We start from the raw sequence: 15,903 nt of genomic DNA on the forward strand, positions 1-15,903 counted from the left end.
CATTCCCAATGGGAAATGACATCACAGGAAATGAATATATCCCAAGGGGAAATATGCAGATGTCATTAAATGTGTCTTTCCTAATTAAAGAAAGTGCACCGCACCAATAAGCATGTTCCAACAGATGTTCTTATAACATTGCTGGCTATGAATAAAAGGTACACCTGTTAATATCCAAGAATCTGCAAAAAAAACATGCCATATATAGTAGAGTGCCATGCTACAGCTTCATGATGAGGAGATTCTTGCGGTCTTGTATCTCGAACCACAACTTTAGTTTCAATCCCGGCCCTGCGATTCTTTTACTGCTAACGGGTGTAGCAATTTAAAAATAAAATGTCTTGAAAATCCCAGAAGCGTCCGGCGTCCGCCCTTGTATTCCCACCACTTGTGCTGTGGAACGTACCCATGTGTCACAGGCCCGCTACCTGTGCACAGGACAGCTGATGCCTTAAACAAACTGTCCTCTGCTCCCTGCAAAGCCTTATCAGAGCTTTTCCTGCTGCCACCCCAAGAATGAGGCCCACAAGCATTAAAAAATAATGAATATCTCTATGTTGGAGTGGATCCCAGAGCTCGCTGTCCCATAAGGCTTCAGCTCAACTTGATGCCAAACAGGAGTGGAAACATGCCTGGGGTAACTTGTGGTTCCATTCAGAGAGGGGGCAGCCTGGCAGGTTATGTTCAGTGCTGGAAATGGAAAAAAAATTACTGGGGGAACCCTCTCCTCCTTGGGAGAGTGGGGGCGAGGGGAAGAGGGGGCAGGACATGGGGCGTGACCCCAGGCCAGAAAGAGCATTATGGAAACCGAAGAATGTCCACAATTTCAAATTTGAAACATGTCTGATAGTGATTCTGCAAAAAACCCTTTTGAGCGGGTGATGGAAGTTGGTCTCTTCATTAGTCACAATACTCTACTAGCAAAAAAACATCTGCAAATTGCAAGACGTGTATATCAATTTGGACATCTGCTAAACAGTGCGTAAGGCTTTGGCTGTTTCTGCATTCCGTCTTCTGAAGCACCGGCTGCGAGAGCTCTGCTTGAGGACATATCAGAGTTTCCTGGGCTAGCCCTAGGCCTAGGACGCAGCAGCGCTCTGGCAAGATGAACCTTGCTTCTGTTCCGTTCCATCTAATTTCTTATACTGGGCCTTATGTTGTACTCCTTCCTCGAGGATGGAGTTAAGTATTGTGGATTAGTAAAGTAAAAATGCTGCATGGCTATTTTTCTTCAATACATTAGCCCACGTGGGTCTAAACCAGGTGCCCGAGGATCCCAGCGCTGCGGTGTGTGCATAGAGAACCAGGCGGCACGTTACAGCAATCCAGGAGGCGAGCACATGCTCAGGTGAGGGAGCGTGTAAGGTTTAAGTTACTTACATGTAACTATTTTCTCCAGCATGGGTCTGGCATCGATTCACATGCTCATAAATATTCCCTGTCGTCAGGCTGGGAATCCTCTGTAAAAGAAAAAAACAGTTTCACTTTCCCTTAAAAACTGTATTTCTCCTCTAAACCAATCACTGTCCTCTGGGTTATACTGCCCCATCCAATTATAGTCCTCTCCCTAAGCCCGCCTCTGGCAGCCATCTTCAGATTTTTAGCGCAAAGCTTCATGGTGGATGTCCTCGAGTTTTCTCTCTGAGCTATTTAGTACGTTTTTCAGATTATTTCACAAAAAAGTTAAATTTTTGTGTACAAGAGTCTGTGTGCTCTTTTCCTCATTGGCCGGCAATGAGGATCCAGTGTTCGTGAAGTTTCACACCCCTCAAGGGTGAGGATTCATCGAAGTTTCCAGAAGGCACCTTGGGCCTACTTCGTGCCAACCGACCATGTCGGAGAAGAACAAGGTTAGGACTCTATTTAGGCCCTGAACCAAATGTGGGCTACGGAATGTCTTTGTGGAAGACAAGCATCTGCAGTGTCTTTACTGCCTGCACCCAGACCACATGGAAGTGGAGTGCGAGATATACATGGGCTTCTCGAAGAAGACAATGAAAGACAGGCACGGCAGGCTGGCGGCATGGCTCAATTCGAGCAAGGCCTTTGCCCTGTTCTCCGAGCAGAGGCATGCCTCACCCACAACCGGCCAGTCCGAAGAGCGCTCTGCTAAGTCTTTTGAGGTCGCCCCATCCGTGGGGGTCCAGGATAAGGATAAGAGTCGCAAGTCTGAGTCCACCAGGTTCACCGCTGTCACAGGTCCCAGGTTTGATAGGTCACGATGACCAGAAGGCAGTGCAGCCCAAACAGGCTCCACAGGCTCAGCCAAAGTCCTCATCGGCCACTTCCTCGCTGGTTACAGTGAGGACCACTGCGGCGGAAGGAACCGATCCTACGATGGTGGCTCCTGAAGCGCAGGGAGTGTCTCTGCCCCCATAGTGAGACATAGGCGCACAGGCATCAGCGAAGGCTGCAAGTACCCCTGGAGGGGTAAAGACAACGGTCCAGGTCCCGGTTCGATACCCTCAAAGTGGAAAAAAAAGGTGGGGCCAAAACACAGACATCGAAGGTTGACGTTCAACCCATAGACATTTCATCCACGGACAACGACGACCAAGAGTCAGTTCATGCGGTCCACAAGGGCGAGGACAGCGCCGAAAGGGCATATCGCTCCATCCCTCCATCCTCAGGAAAGGGACATTTCAGTGAACATTCTCTTGACTGTCCACGCTCTGGTGACGGAGATTTAACAGAGGTTGCCACCAGCGCCATTACCCGCGGTGCAGCAAGCTCCTGACCAGCCTCCATGTAAAAAGAGAAAGCGTCATCCGACACCTCTGCATCAGCCTCCACCACCACGTCGGGACCCGACTCCTCCAGTAGACCCGGATACGGATACTGATACGGAAACTGCAGTGGAACCAACAAAGATGAGTACTTCGTCCTGGTGGACGATGAATCGCCACACCTGGATGCTTCTCATAGAGTTTCTCCACCGGACAAGGTGGGATTGTTCCATTCCATGATCTCCAGGGCCTCCAAGCTGTTCCAGCTGGCACCCAAGGAAATAATGAAGGAGGGTTTCTCGTATCAGCAGCGAGAATCCAAGAGGAAGACTATCATAGCAGTACCTTTTCTGGATGACATTTGGGAGGAGGGCCTGGCCCTCATGAAGAACCCATGTACGTCTTATCCAGCCAAGTGAGACAGGTTGGAGAAGAAGTACAGGATGCCGGACTCTGCACCCAAGTGCCTGAGGTCTCAATCATCGCCGGACTTGGTAGTGTCGGCTGCCGCAACGAAATGCTCGGCTAACCCAGCATCATGGTCATCAGTCCTCCCAGACCGTGAGGAAACGAGGATGGACACGATGGGGAAGAAGGTAATTTACACAGCAGCATCCACAATCAAGGCGGCCAATGCCCTGTCTATCTTGGCCTGGTACGACAGGGAGCTGTGGTATAAGTTGTGCCCGATACTGGATTTTTTGCACAAGAACAAGAAAATGGAAGCTCTCGCCCTCTTTCGGGAAGGGGAAGTGGCATCGGACCATGCCATTTCGGTGACAGTGGACATCGCTGATACGGGTTTCCAGCAGATGTGAAATGGAGTCTGCCTTTGTCAACAGGGATGGTTGAATGCCACTAACTTTAATCAGGACGTTCATGCGAAGGTGCTGGACATGCCTTTCGACAGCGAGAATATGTTTGGGAAGGCAGTCGACGAGTCCCTCCAAGTGATAGAAACAGATACGCAGATGGCACGTTCCCTTGGCACCCTTCAGCAGTATCGCTCGTGTTCTTTTTTCGCTCCTCCAGGGAAAATCGAGCAGATTGTCCAAAGGTTTCTCCACTTCTTACAGGCAACCACCCCGATCCTCCACGCAGGAAGCCTACAGGGGGTGGTCCCAGGCCTACGGTAGCGGAGGCCATCATTGCTGTCGACTGCAAGGCAGGGCCCCGGCGTCCAAGCAAGCCTGAACTGGCCAAGACGTTAGGCTGCCATTCATGCACCCCGGTGGGAGGCCGGCTGATGAGGTTTGTCAGCGAGTGGAAGAAGATCACTAGACGCTCCCGCCCAGGAGCACACCTTGGAGTACCAATGCAGGTGCCCTCGTATTCCACCAGTTCCCTGACAGGAGCAGCACATTCCTCAACTCCTGGAAGAAGTGCGAGCCATGTTATGGAAAGGGGTGATAGAGCTCGTTCCCCAATGGCTCCCGGGCTCCGGAGTCTATTCCAGATACTTTCTAGTAAGAAAGGGGTTGGAGGTCCATCCTGGACCTCCGCCGCCTGAACAAGTACCTGAAGTCCCAAAAATTCAGGATGGACATGTTGCAACACGTGCTCGGCCAACTGGATGAAGGGGATTACTTGACGTTGTTGGACCTGGAGGACACGTACTTCCATGTCCCCATTCACAAGAAACATTGAAAGTTCCCATGGTTTGTAGAACAAGGGCAGCACTTCCAGTTCAAGGCCCTACCATTCGGCTTGAAATTGGCCACAAAGGTGTTCACAAAATGCCTAGCCCCAGTGGGAGCACATCTGCGTCTGCAGGGCTATATGTGTACCCATAGCTGGACGATTCGCTGATATGCACCCGATCTCGAGAGCTGGCCGACGAGCACACAAAGGAGACGGTCCAACTACTGAAGGAGCTGTGATTCTCTGAACTATCCGAAGTCCTGCTTAACGCCATTGCAGAGCGCACTGTTTCTCTGCAGCAGACTCAACAGAGTGGCTTGCATGGCATCGCCATCGGAGGAGAGGCTAGAAGACATTCAAGGGAAGGTGCAATGACTGTTGTCGGTGAAGGTAGCCACAGAACTTGCCATCAAGTTGCTGCTGGGCATGATGTCGTCATGCATCTTCCTCGTCCGTCTCTGCAGGTTGTAGATGCGATCGCTGCAGGAATTCTTAGATGCACGTTGGATACAACTGTCCAGAGGTTTTGTGGACAGTATCCCTCTCAACGAGTTCCCAGGGAATGGGATTTCAAACCCCACCATACCAGTAGACGGTCTCCGCGGACGTCTCTCTGGAAGGTTGCGGGGCTCACATCGGATGTCTACACGCCAGAAGTCTGTGGCTTCCACAGGAGAAGCATATGCACATCAACATCCTGGAGCTGCAGGCAGTGTTCTGGGCCCTCAAGTCTTCCCTACCATCTCTGACGGTCAAGCTGGTGAGGATCTTCACGGACAACACCACCACCATGTTCTGCATCAGGAAGCAAGGGGGCATTCGGCCTCCAGTGCTCTCCAAGGAAGCTCAAGACCTCTGGCACTGGGCCATCGGACAGGGGGTGTTCCTCATCGCTCTCCACTTGGCAGGTATCAATAACACCATTGCATACTCCCTCAGCAGGGCACTGCACTCCTGCCATGAGTGGGAACTTCATCACGATCAGGTGGACTGACTGTTCGTCAAATGGGGCAGACTCCATATCAATCGTTTCACCAAAGCGGTAAACTCCAAATGCCAGAAGTTTTTCCTCACCTGCTACATGTCATCATCAACACACTCATACAGTGTCAATACAAGACGATACTCATCGCTTCGGTGTGGCCGAGGCAGATATGGTATCCGGATCTACTCAGTCTGTCAGCGTCGCTTCAGTCAAGTTGCTGGTAATTCCAGATCTGCTCCCCAGAGATGGAGGTGCAATCCTTCATCACGACCCAGGATCGCTGAACCTGAAGGCGTGGCTCCTGCAGCCTTAGAGTTTGGAGGTTTATGAGTTGCCGGCTGTGCCGGCCCGGCACACTTCAAGGAAGTCCTCGCAATAGCCAGGGCGTCATCAACTCTGAAGTGCTACGGCCATAAGTGCAAGCATTTCGCTACGTGGTGCTGGTCACAGAAATTTACCCCTCTGAGGGTCACGGCTCCACAGATCCTTCCATACTTGCTGTCCTTGGCAAGAGATGGACTGGCTCACGCATCTATTAAGGTACACCTGGCGGCCATCTCCCATTCCACCAGATTTCCGGGAAGATCCTCGCTGTGATCCCACAGATGCAACAAGGAGTTCCTCGTGGGGCTTTTCCGATGTTTCACTCTGGTGAAGGCTCCTGCCATGGCATGGGAACTCAACGTGGTTCTAAGAAGGCTCATGGGGGCACCTTTCCAACCTGTTCTTGGGTTTCAAAGTTCCTTTTTCCACAACGCTATATTCATCCCAGTCTTTGTATCAAGGTATGGGTTTCACTGTTAATAAAAGAAAACTGTCTCGTGTTGTGAACATTTCCATTCCTCCAGGATTTCATATAAACAAACAAAAAAACACTTCCTTCTTTGAAGTGTTGGGTTTTCCCCAAAGTACTGTTATCCTCTTACAAGCTCTTTTCTTTCACCCAAGTTGTTTTACATAGGGCGGCTGTCCACTTTGTCCTATCAGAGTTCTGTACCTTCTGTTGCTTTCTCAGCCTTAATTCAAAGTGTTCATACCTCTTCCTCAATCCTCCTTCCATAGGGTATTTGCACACTCTGGTTTCTCAGGCTCCTGTAAACTTGATAGCTTTCCCAGCTGTTATTCACAATGTTTGTATTTTTATCAATCCCCCTTTCTTTTTGTTTTAAACTTACATTGTATTGATTTTTATTAACAAGCTGTCAGTTACAACAAAAATGATCTGCATAACAACCACCACAATAACAATTTACAAACAATAGCCCCCCAACCCACTTTACTCAGGAAATGTTCACCCCTTCAATCGACACTCGAGAAAACAGAGAGAACAATGCCAACAACATGACCAAGAAGACCAATATGCCCAGATGTGGTTCCACTTACACGGCTAGACCCACACACTCGAGCACTCTCCACCCCATGTGCCAAAACCTCCCCCTTCTCCTCACCCCAGTATCAGGGGGCTTCCACCAGCATCTCTTGGAACATCTCTGCCAGGCGCCACCACTCACAACTCCACCCAGACCCCTCTCTGTTACCACAGTGCTCACCCCCACCCCCACATTCCTCTCCCAGTCCCTCTCCTTTTCCCCTCCAGAAGTCTTAACAGGACCCACTTAACAATTAGCAGGCCGCCCCATTTATCCCAAAATTATCCCATATGGTAATTTACTATGGCAGTTTGTTTTTCCATCGTGTACATTTCCCTACGTTTCTGTTCCCACGCAGTCCTGTCCAGAACCTCTGTGGACGTCCATTTCTGAGCCACAGAGATCCTACCCACTCTCAGCATCACCTCTCATAGTCTACGGAACCTATCCTCATCCCTATCCACCAGAGGACCACTGAACAAAGTCTGGAGGTTGTCTAGGTCCAGCTGAACCTCTGTCACTTCCTTCATCTAGCTCAACACCAGTAAATCTGTATTTTGGCACACTCTCACCACATATAGAACAGTGCGACCTGTTCACCACATTCACTGGGACAAAAAGGGTAGGAGCCCACGAAACATCTTGGAGATCCTAACCAGTTCTCTATGCCATCTGTGCAGGACCTTGAAGTTATGCTCCATAGTGGAAATCAACAAATTCCCATGAAAGGTTATCGTAGATATTTTGCTCCATGTCTCCTCTGGGGTTCTCATTCCCACCCAGTTCTCCTACCTTTGCTTAAAGTCCTGTCTATGCCCGACCTTGCCCGTAATCATCACCCTATACAGTCTCGCGAGAATCCCTCTCTGACCCTCCGCTGAGGCCAAGACCTCCTCGAATTGCGTCAAATTCCTGGATAACTTACCCTCTCACCTTTTATCTGAAAACAACCCTCTGAGTCTCAGCTATTCAAAAACAGGAAGAGATTTCTGCTCCAGGACTGCACACAGGGCTTTGTAATGAGCCCTCTGAGAAAAGCTGCCTGGCCCTCTCCAGACCGTTATCTGACCATTCCCAGGAATGACGGAACCCTTCCTTCCAAATCTATGGAGGGGGGTCGGCACCGAGGACAGCGGAGATGGCCAGGACAACAGGGATAGATGTCCCTTCTTTTCTTTCCATAAGGACCATCAGACACCTAAAATCGGGTGCCCTCTCAATTTCTGGGGAACCCTGTGTAGAGGAGTCCACAAGTCTCTTATCTTTTTAGGGTCAGCCGCAACAGTTGCCCAGGTCATCCCTAAGGTGCTCCAACAGAACCCTCAACTGAGCAGCCTTGTAGTAGACTTTCAGGTCGGGTTAGCCAAATCCCCCCGGACCCTCCGGTCCCTAGGCAGTGTAAGCATTAAGTGTTCATAAGGGAGCATAAGGGGGCGAGGGAAGGAGTGAAGTCCACCTATCAATGGAAGGCCTGTCTAAATTGGGACATCCTAACGCCAGTCTTATGTGACGCAGGCAAAGCAGTCAAAGCCGAATCCCTGTTGCTTGACTTTCCTCCCAAATAAAGAGAAAGGTGAAGCTACATTTTGAACTGTAATCTGTCACTCACTAAGCAGTGAATTAAACATACCTAGTCTACATTCTGAGTAATTCGAGTCCCCTACAGTGGTAAAATGACTTACCCAGATATACATTCAAGCCAGGCGGGGGCCCTCAGTGCCCGCCCTCATTGAACTTCGGTTGGAGGGCCCGAGGTTACATACGCGGTGGACTATACAGAGCAGTTGACGCAGGAGCAGTGTGACTTCCTTCCTCCCCACCACAGGTTTTTTTCTATGATTGGCACGTCAAGCAGGAAGTGGTTCCTATCGGCCGTCTCTGAAGAAATCGCCACATACTGCCCCATATCTCACATTCTAAAAGGTCATTTCACTCTGCAACCTGATAAACAAAACAGTGATATAAGTGAGGGTTGGTGGTGGGAGGGGCAATGTATGGAGAGAGGAGTTCAAGTGGTAATGGACAGAAAATAATTGTACTTCAATTCTCTTTATTAAAATAGACATTTGGCATATCATTGGAGAGGAGCCTAGTAAGGTGTACATGCTTCTTTTGGTTTGCAATGTCTTCATTTAAAAGTGAGATTGTTAGGACTGGCTTCCGGGTATTGACTGGCATTTATGCACAGAGCCTTTTGCCTATGCCAGGGGGGCACCAATGATCTTGCCGTGGGTGGGGGGGGGGGGGTGGGGCTGAATGTACCTTACAAGCTGCCTACAATGGGCTGTACCGTTCACGTGGGGTGGCCAGAGGGGTTATTTGCGACCACCCTGTCACACATTTTTAGTAAATATAGGAAAGTTCAAAAGCACTGACACAAATGAAGCGTGGTATACCCACTCCTAACATGGCCAAGCAATTCAGTAATGTTCTCTCTCAAGCGCTCTGCTCACAATCAGCATACAAAGGCAGTGCCAACATGGCATGGCAAACATATACACACACAGTCTTTTTTCTATGCTTCACAGCACTGGTGTTAGTACAAGTATTTCCAAACCTAGGGGATTTGGCACTGGGTCTGCACAGTGTGAGCCCGCACCTCTTCCCCTACAGAAGCAAGAAGGCGACACAGAGAGCGGCCTGTCCCTCATATGAGCAAGAGCTGTGTCCACCACAACAAGTCCAACTCAACACTTCCTGGAATTGTTGCAAATTAGACACATACATATGAAAAATTGCAAAGTAGTTAGTGTACGGAAAAAGAAGGGTAAAGCAATGGCCTGGTGTCACCAACATTATGCATAGGAAAACTAAATGCATATGATCAAGTGAAAAATATACAATAAGCTGCGAAACTGAGAACATAATCCGAGAAGATGTGAACGATCCCCTTGAACACCAGGGGCCTCAACACGACTTTGGCGCTAACCCTTAAATCCGGCGGTCGCGCTATTACCGCCGGATTTAAGGGTCTGCCAAATCAGGACTTCGGCGGATTTCGCCCCAGCTCTTGGCTGGTGGGAAATCCACTGAAAATTTGCGCTATTACAGCCGGCGTGAAATCCGCCGGCGGTAAGAACGCGAATTTTCCCCATTGAGCCCGATGGGTAATGGGGCATTCCCGAATGGGCTCAATGGAGAATGGGGAATTACATTACCGCCAAACTCGTGATCCGGCACTATTAGCGCCGGGGAGTTTGGCGGTAGGGCTAATACCGCCAGCAGTAATACCGCTGGCGTTACCGCCAAAGTCGTGATCAGGCTGCAGGAATGGGGAAAGGTTAATTCAGTAAGCATCCGATTATGCAGTCTGCTGTGCTGTATGCACTAGAAACCAGGATACCCAGTATGGCCTAAAGGCATTCATGAAAAGTGCATCTAAACCCGAGTTCAATACCGACAATGAAACATTGCGCAATCAGTAAGCAGAAAAGCCAGGGTACTGAGAGACCCCAAAGCAGCAGAAATGAACAGTGTACAGGGGAGGGCGAGGCCTGTTGCAGGCAAACGCCAAGAATAAGGCACCAAGCCTGAGCTGCAAGCCGCCCGATGGACGTGCCACTATGCCCTGCAAATAGGTGCAAAGACGCGTAGCGTAAAAACACCCAAGAAAAAGTCCACTTGCAAACAAGCAATGGGTAATACAACATCTTGAAGATCCATGGGGGGCCTAGGTAAACTATATTCACAACTTACTAAATGAAAGGATGTGTTACTAGGCTGCCAGCAGTAGGTCTACTGTGCTAGAGGACATCAAAACAGGTTCTGCCCCAACACCTGAGGAACACGAGGAGAGTCTGGCAAAGGAACTTAAAGGAACGATTGAAACTCGGCAGTGTATCAATGCTTGTGTCGGTCGGGAGGCTCAACAGTATTCACAGTGTAATAGAGGCATGCAAGTGTAGACCCGTAGCGCCAACCATTCATGTGGGCAGAAGGAACCATCCAAGAGCAGGAGATGAAGAGGCTGGCAAAGGAACTTAAAGGAATGAGTGAAACTCGGCAGTATATCGATGCTCGTGGCGGTCGGGACGCTCAACAGTATTCACAGTGTAATAGAGGCCTGCATGCGTAGACCTGTAGCACCGACCATTCATGTGGGCAGAAGGAACCATACAAGATCAGGCGATCTGCTACTGCAGCTCCACTCCTGTAGTGCACCGCGGCCCCATAAAGACAGCATAGAAAAAACATGAGTTGGCACTCTGTAATAGACGCTCAAAGAGTTTCACCGGGGTGTAGACGTACAGCTGTGACATCGCGTATGATGTGCATCTCTGACGTACTTGTGGGCAATTGCCATATTGGCAACTTGTTGCTGCGTTCCAGCAATGGTACCACTGGAATGAATTTCATCTATCTGGCAAGAGGAACCGGGCTAGGGCAACGCCCATTGCGGCACAGCTCCAATAACCTACAATGACTCAAGGAAGAAAAGGAGACAATAACTCCCATTGGTCCGCGCACCCAACACCACAGACAGGTCTCCTCGTTCCTCAAGGACTGCTTCATTGGGGCAGGCACATACTTCATCTGAAGGACATAGGAACACCCAATAGCTCTTGAGGTGCTCCAGGGTTCACACTCCAGTTGCATGCCGCCACCATAGATGAATGCATCAAGGCACCACAGGGAGCACCACACCAGACCATCAAAGTTGCAGAGCCAAAACTTTCCACCCACCCCTTTCATCCATGTGAGTAGACCAGGGGCAGCAGCAGAACCAGAGCAGGACATTTCATCCTGGGGAGTAGCATCTCTACGGGAGAGACATCTCAGGCGAAAATCTCCAGACACTCGACAGCAGCAGACTCCATTTTCAGTCTGGAAGGGCCAGTCTTATTGTCAATTTTGGAGGGAGACAAACCAGTCTTAGGGTGGTGGCTGCGGGGCTGTCCACCCACACAGCGCAGTGCAGGTTCGTCACCAATTGAAGTGCTATGTTGAGGTAGGAATGAAGCATGTATATTGAGGTATTAACGAGGCATGACTCCAGTGCTGTACAAAGGGAAGGCTTTATTGACGAGGCACAGAAAACAGAACAGGTAAGAGAATCCATGTTGTACAACCACCGAATAAGATGTCTTTTCCTTTCTCCACTAACCGTCACCAGGGGAGGAATTGGGCCGGAACAAGACAGAGCTGCACGCCAGCAAGAGTGCTCTTCCCCGAGTGCCGTTCCGTGGAGGCACGAGACCCAACCCCCCAGACTGAGGAAGCTCTCTGCAACGTATAACAGATTTGCAAGCTGCCTCTGACATTGGTTCTTTACTCGATGGAGCAGCCAGATCCTGAACAGCAAAACAGTCCCAAACTGTGTCTATGTCTTGTACTTTCTTTCCATGACATGCTCAGAAGGAATGCATGTTTGAATTACTATCACAGATACACTGGCTGTCATTCTTATGTTCCCAGACTGCACTTTGTTTGTATGCAAAGGAGCCAGTATTAGACATTCAGGAAACCTGCATTATTCGCCGCCTAGCTCCACCCCTCAGTCCCACCCACACCACTCTGGTAATGCCCCCCCCCCCTAGCCCCTACCCTCCAGGGTAAATACTGCACTTATTGGGGCATTGTGATGGCCAGCACTTGGAGCTGCCCAAACCACAAAACACTTGAAACTCGCAGGGGGGCGCGCCCTTCCCCCCAACATGAGGAAAGCGGGACTTCATGCACCGCTTGGACTCTGCCAGGAGCCTCTCAGAAGGGAGGCGCCAGAGGTTTCTAACGTTACGGAAAAAGGAAACGACGAGTGCCAATGACGCGGAAAAGTGTCCGGGGCGATGTGAAACAACCATGCTTCAGGGACTGGCCCGTTCCTTCTGAATCGTGCCCCCCCCCCACCCCACAGGGATCAGGATATTTAAGAAAAAAAGAAAAAAATCTGAGAACGCCCCCATTTAAACCTGGTTTACAGTAAACGTTCAAAATAAAAATGGTTTGTTTGGGTTTTTTAAATCCTGCATATTGTAGAGCTGAGGTGTCGGAGTAGCTGCATGATTGGCGGAGGCACCCCGCATTCTAATCCAGGCTTCCCCACTTACACGAGTAGTGTGATTTTTGGCACATCCCTTTATCACCCCTAGGCTTGCTGTGCATTTTCTGCCACACATGGGGGTGCTCGAAGGCAGCCAATCTTAACATTAAATGCCGTGAACACGCGTGCTTAAGACATGCATTTGCATGTTACTTTAGGGCGGGGGGGGGGGGGGTTTGCACATGTTTTTGCAAAGACTGCTCTATGGGCTGGAATTACAACTCCTAAATGCGGGTGCTGGGAGTACTGTGGGGGAGGTGAGCATGCAGCACCCCAGCACACGAACGGATGGATGAGTGGATGAACGAACGGATGAATGAATGCGTGAGTAAGTGCCCGGTAGCAGCGAGGACCATGCTTCTTAGCAATCTGTCTTCTGAAACCCTGGAGGGGGCAACTGGAGTGCATGGACGTCCACAGTAGGGATTCACTAGACATGCTGGATGGATGAGAATTTGGGGGCATTCTTATGTTCCCATAATGCTCTTCGTTTTTATGCAAATTATCAGGGTTTGGGTTCTATAAAGAGATACTGTGTTGCGACCTGGCCTTGGGCCATACATCTCGGCCCACCCCTTTCTACAACAGAACCCTGCCCCTCTTTCCCCCGCCCACCAACCCCCCGCACCCCCACCAGGAGGAGAGGGTTTCCCCAGTGATTAATTTGTTTCAGTTTCCAGCACTCACCGTCTCGGTCGCAATACTTATCTGAACACACTCACGCGCGCACACACACTCGTGCCATTTGTCTTCTATGCTTAATTTTAATTATCAATTCATCCCGACATGTATATCTCTTGACTCCTGGCTGCTTTTTATCCTTCAGAATACCTTATTAAAGGCAAACGACTGACATTTGGCCTCAATCGCCATCCATACCCCAAAGACTCAGCATTAGCTCGAGTGTGCAGAAGAGCTAATGTGGAATCTAGGATAAGAGATAGTAAGGGCCCCCACCCCAACTTCCTCCTACCATATTGAACCCAACTCCAGCACCGACTCACGCTTCATTATGCAAAGGTAGACCCTTTCTCGTATATGACGTCCAACAAGAATCTTCATGACTTGGCGGGCAGCAGTCAGCATTAAGTGCAATAGGTTTGCAGAGTGTTTGTTTAAAGAGACCTCTAAAAATAGCAGCTAATTGCTGGTTGGAAATACAGATGCAGCCAAAACCCCATTTCAGTAGAATCTGCTTTCCTTTCTACGCTTTCAGACTCAACATCCTTTGTTAGTGGTCAGCAGCACATCTGCCGTTATTCTCTGCTCGAGTGGTGACCAGCGCAACTGCTGTTATTCTCTGCTCGAGTGGTGAGCAGCGCATCTGCCGTTATTCTCTGCTCGATTGGTGAGCAGCGCATCTGCTGTCATTCTCTGTTTGAGTGATCAGCAGCATATTTGCCGTTATTCTCTGCTCGTGTGGTGAGCAGCACATCTGCCGTTATTCTCTGCTCGAGTGGTCAGCAGCACGTCTGCCGTTATTCTCTGCTCGATTGGTGAGCAGCGCATCTGCTGTCATTCTCTGTTTGAGTGATCAGCAGCATATTTGCCGTTATTCTCTGCTCGTGTGGTGAGCAGCACATCTGCCGTTATTCTCTGCTCGAGTGGTGAGCAGAGCATCTGCTGTTATTCTCTGCTCGATTGGTGAGCAGCGCATCTGCTGTCATTCTCTGTTTGAGTGATCAGCAGCATGACTGCCGTTATTCGCTGCCCGTGTGGTGAGCAGCACATCTGCCGTTATTCTCTGCTCGAGTGGTGAGCAGCGCAACTGCTGTTATTCTCTGCTCGAGTGGTGAGCAGAGCATCTGCTGTTATTCTCTGCTCGAGTGGTGAGCAGCGCATCTGCTGTCATTCTCTGTTTGAGTGATCAGCAGCATGTCTGCCGTTATTCTCTGCTCGTGTGGTGAGCAGCACATCTGCCATTATTCTCTGCTCGAGTGGTTAGTAATACGTCTGCCGTTATTCTCTGCTCGAGTGGTCAGCAGTGCATCTGCCGTTATTCTCCGCTCGAGTAGTCAGCAGCGCATCTGCCATTATTCTCTGCTCGAGTGGTGAGCAGCACTCTCTGCTGCTATTCTCTGCTCGAGTGGTCAGCAGCACATCTGCCGTTATATTCTGCTCAAGTGGTCAGCAGCACGACTGCCGTTATTCTCTGCTCGAGTGGTGAGCAGCATATCTGCCGCTATTCTCTGCTCAAATGGTGAGCAGCACATCTGCCGTTATTCTCTGCTAGAGTGGTCAGCAGCACATCTGCCATTATTCTCTGCTCGAGTGGTCAGCAGCACATGTGCCGTTATTCTCTGCTCGAATGGTGAGCAGCGCATCTGCTGTTATTCTCTGCTTGAGTGGTCAGCAGCACGTCTGCCGTTATTCTGTGCTTGAGTGGTGAGCAGCGCGTCTGCCGATATTCTCTGCTCGAGTGGTGAGCAGCGCGTCTGCCGATATTCTCTGCTCGAGTGGTGAGCAGCGCGTCTGCCGATATTCTCTGCTCGAGTGGTGAGCAGCGCGTCTGCTGTTATTCTCTGCTCGAGTGGTCAGCAGCACGTCTGCCGTTATTCTCTGCTCGAGTGGTCAGCAGCACGTCTGCCGTTATTCTCTGCTCGAGTGGTCAGCAGCACGTCTGCCGTTATTCTCTGCTCGAGTGGTCAGCTGTACGTCTGTCATTATTCTGTGCTCGAGTGGTGAGCAGAGCATCTGCCGTTATTCTCTGCTTGAGTGATCAGCAGCACGTCTGCCACTATTCTCTGCTCGAGTGGTCAGCAGCGCATCTGTCGTTATTCTCTGCTCGAGTGGTCAGCAGCATGTCTGCCATTATTCTCTGCTCGAGTGGTCTGCAGCACATCTGCCATCATTCTCTGCTCGAGTGATGAGCAGCATGTCTGCCGTTATTCTCCGCTCGAGTGGTGAACAGCACATCTGCCGCTATTCTCTGCTCGAGTGGTGAGCAGCACATCTGCCGTTATTCTCTGTTCGAGTGATCAGCAGCAGGTCTGGTGTTATTCTCTGCTCGAGTGGTCGGTCAGCAGCACATCTGCTGTTATTCTCTGCTTGAGTGGTCAACAGCATGTCTGCCGATATTCTCTGCTCAAGTGGTCAGCAGCACGACTGCCGTTATTCTCTGTTCGAGTGGTGAGCAGCGCA

General features: G+C 50.1%; 1 protein-coding gene across 5 annotated transcripts in view; it reads right to left on the minus strand.

Annotated features, from left to right (window-relative positions):
- LOC138503953 (uncharacterized) overlaps positions 1-15,903 on the minus strand; it is an 863,233-nt gene that overhangs the window by 707,304 nt on the left and 140,026 nt on the right. The window contains exon 2 of one of the 5 annotated variants that reach the window (XM_069624082.1): positions 8,405-8,663. The exons of the other annotated variants lie outside the window; for them this stretch is intronic. The gene's annotated coding sequence lies outside the window, so the exon portion shown is untranslated. The remainder of the gene's footprint in view (positions 1-8,404; positions 8,664-15,903) is intronic. 5 annotated transcript variants of the gene reach the window in all.

This window comes from Ambystoma mexicanum, chromosome 11, assembly GCF_040938575.1.
Source record: "Ambystoma mexicanum isolate Mex_15411 chromosome 11, UKY_AmexF1_1, whole genome shotgun sequence".
In the NCBI taxonomy this organism is placed as follows: Eukaryota; Metazoa; Chordata; class Amphibia; order Caudata; family Ambystomatidae; genus Ambystoma; species Ambystoma mexicanum.